At 40.5% G+C, this 3720-nt stretch overlaps 1 pseudogene; it reads right to left on the bottom strand.

Annotated features, from left to right (window-relative positions):
- Positions 1-292: 292 nt before the first annotated feature.
- On the bottom strand, positions 293-2510 carry LOC134378255 (DCC-interacting protein 13-alpha-like; annotated as a pseudogene).
- Positions 2511-3720: the final 1210 nt, after the last annotated feature.

Below are 3720 nucleotides of genomic sequence, written 5' to 3'. Positions count from 1 at the left end.
TGCCTGAGCAAGTACTTCCTCAGCAATCTACTTCGGGGAGATGAGCAGGCTTCTTTTAGACATGTGGAATTTAATATTAATGCATAGTATATTGATTTTTAAGGGAAAAAATCAGTGCAAACCTAAGTCAGCAAGTTCAATCTTACTGTTTTAAATGAAGCTAAAACAAACCAGCAAATACAAAGCTTAGTCTCCTCCTGGATATTTCAACATAGTTGTTACCTTGTACCATTTCACCACAGAAATTGTCAAATTCCAAGGGGGGATATTCAATCAAAAAGCAAGGATAAGTTTATGCTTCTGACCCTCTCTTCTTCGCTTCTTCTCCCAATCGCTCTCTTCTGACGGCTGCTGCTAAGGACGACAAACTGCCCCTCACTACTGGCGTCGTTTGTTCTACTGGAAGCAGCTATCAACCGACGTTGCTCTTCCAAGCCCTTTTCAATTTGCTTTTGCTTACTGAGTTCTTTCTGTTGCTTCTCTTTCACTCTCTCTATTCCTTCATGTTTTTCTGACGCCCTGCGATCCAGTTCGGCATGCAAAGCTATCTGCTTTGCCGTCCAACAGAATCACAAATCTTTCCCCTTCGTTGTTTGATTCAAATATATAACAGACTGATGACAGATTCCTTTCACTTCTCCCTCCTGACGTCCGAAGAACAAATCCAAAAAGCCGCTTCTTTTCCTGGTGTGCAGCATACGAAACTACACAGGGTAATGGACACGTGAGCCTTGTGACTTGTGTTTGTGGATCAATTAACTTGAAACAGTCACAAGTCACTAATAAATGTGATTCTGTCATACGAAAGATGTTATGGACGGCCCGGGCAGCTAAGATTTGGCGCATTGTTTCAGAAACAACATCTGGATGGTCATCTGATTTCACCTCCACAGAACCGAGGAATCGAACAATAAGTAACTGATGAAGAACAGAATCTTCGGTTTCAGAGTTTGTGCTTCCTGCAGATTCTCCACGTGGATTCGTGCACCTGCCTCCCTGGCCAGAGGCTGCTGCTTGGCCAGGCTGATCGTCACGCACAGGAGAAATGACGTCGGACTGTGCTGGAGTGTCCGGGCAACAAGAGGATCTAGAGAGAGGGCAGCCAGATCTGGGCACTCAGATCCCAAGGATCCCGAACTGCTGGTTCGAGCTGTTGATGGCCGAGAGTGTCCTGCTGGCCGTAGGCTTTCGTGCCTCTGCAGGAAAGATGGGGAAGGAGTGACAGCTTCCGGAGCAGACTGACTGACTCGTGCAGCAGTTTCCTCTGGATTTTCACTTCAGTAGATTTGTTTAGATATGTTGTTTATTGTACAGATCCACTCCTCATGGTCTTTTTTACTCTCTGCTTGTAAAATTGAAGATTTTTTTTCCGTCAAAAGAAGTGATCTGAAAACAGTATCGCCTGTCGTCACAGTCCACAGCCATCACTGCACAGTTGTCTGTGTGCATGGCCAGGCCTCCTGCTACATCCCCACGGGCTTGACTCATTAAATTCCACCCTGCGTGAAGTAAAACTGTCTGTCCCAGGTAGATGACACCAAGCCTGTTTTATTTCTAGCGTGAAGGTATCCAGCCTTTCGGGTTAAGTTTCGATTAACAGGAAATTTGGTGAGGTCTGGGTCAGGCACATATGAGGGGTCACTGGCTACTTCCAAATCCTCTATTATCTGTTGCACGGTCTCTACATGACTGTCCATTTCCCTGCGAACATTCTGCACACTTGTCCCAATATTAGCTAAAAATTCTTCCAGTTGTTCACTGAGATTTTCAGAACCCATCTGAAAGAAACTTATCTGATCTTGCATGTATCCAAGTAGAGGTTCTAACAATGCTGTCTTTTTCTTGTCCTGAAGAGTATTTAATGCACAAAAATAATGCATCATGGTCTGGTTTTTTTTCTTTCTGGAAGTGTACACATCTTCTGTTACTTCATATTTCACCTTGTCGTTTTCTCTTTTTTTTTTTGACAATCGGCTCTATCTGTTAATTGCAGCATCATGATCATTACTGGCAATCTGAAACAGTTCCTTTAATGTTAATATTTCTTTCAGATCTCTTTCTTTAAACTGGGTAATGGGGAACAGAATGGCATGAGCAAGTTGAGTTGAAAGTACCTCATGACAAGAGCTAAGTTCATCTATAACTTTTGAAAACTGTTGTAAAGTAGAGCTCATAACCTCATCATCACCCCCCAGTGGAAAACGCTGTTTTTCATATTCTTATAAAAGTTTTGAAGTCAGGTGTGTTGCTGCACTTAATTCATTCTGTGCATCATAAATCCGATGGATAGCTTGATACAGTTCGTTCATACAGTTGGAAATAGCTGCAGCATCTTCTTCAAATACACCCAGGAAAGACCTTGTCTGCGGGCTGTCCTCCAGCGTCTCCTCTATGGGCAGCTTGTCGGTCCCCTGGCCTTGTGGACGAAGCGACCGCCCACAGGTCCCCGCGCCCGCAGCAGCAGCAGCAGCTGACCCCCACCCGCTCTCCTGCAGCAGGCTCTGTGCCATCCATGATGTATAATTTTTTTGATGTGTTGTTGCTGTATTCTGATTGTGGATATTTTGTTGAGGATTTCTGTATATATGTTCATCACAGATATCAGTCTGTAATTTTCTTTTTTTATTTGATCTTTGTCTGGTTTGGGTATCATGGTGATGCTGGCCTCTTAGAGTGGATTTGGGAGAGTGGCCTCTGTTTCAACTTTTTGGAATAGTTTGAACAGAATTGGTATTACTTCCTTTTTAAAGCCTTGGTAGAATTCAGCAGTAAAGCCATTCAGTCCTGGGCTTTTCTTTGTTGGGAGACAGCTGATTACTGCTTCAATATCATTGCTTGTTGTTGGTCTGTTCGGGTTTTCTTTTTCTTTTTTTTTCTTAGTTCAGTCTTGGTAGTTTGCATTTGTCCAGAAATTTATCCATTTCCTCCGGGTTTTCATATTTGTTGGCTCTAGTTATTTATAATAGTCGTTAATGATTCTTCATATTTTTTTGGTATCGGTTGTAACATCTCCATTTTCATTTGTAATTTTTGTTATTTGAGTCTTCTCTCTATTTTGTTGCTGTTGTAAATCATGCTAATGGATTGTCTATTTTGCTTATCTTCTCAAAAAACCAACTTTTTATTTCATTGATCTTTTGCATATTTTTTTTTGTCTCTATTTCATTTAGTTCTGCTCTGATCTTAATTATTTCTTTCCATCTACTACTTTTAGGATTGGATTGTTCTTGTTTTTCCAGTTCTTTGAGTTGTAATGTTAGGCTGTTTATTTGAAGTATTCTATTCTTTTGATGTAAGTGTTTATTGCAATAAACTTCCCTCTTCATACTACTTTTGCAGTTTCCACAGGTTTTGGTATCATGTATCTTTATTTTAATTTATGTCAGGAAATTTTTTGATTTCTTGTTTAATTTCTTCTCGAACCCACAGGTCATTAGAGAGCCTATTGTTTAGTTCTCATGCACTTGAGTAGTTTCCAAAGTTTTTCTTGTTATTAAGTTCCAGTTTTAATCTGTTGTGGTCTGAAAAGATACTTGAAATGCTTGTGATTTTTAAAAATTTGCTTATACTTGATTTGTGACCTACCTAACATGTGGTCTATCCTGGAGAATGTTCTATGGGCTAATGAGAAGAATGTATATTCTGTAGTTGTTGCATAAAATGTTCTATAGATATCTACCAGGTCGAATTTGTCTAAAGTATAGTTTAAACCCTGTGGTT

Source organism: Cynocephalus volans, chromosome 5, assembly GCF_027409185.1.
Source record: "Cynocephalus volans isolate mCynVol1 chromosome 5, mCynVol1.pri, whole genome shotgun sequence".
NCBI lineage: Eukaryota > Metazoa > Chordata > Mammalia > Dermoptera > Cynocephalidae > Cynocephalus > Cynocephalus volans.
This window is presented reverse-complemented; position numbering and strand designations above follow the sequence as displayed.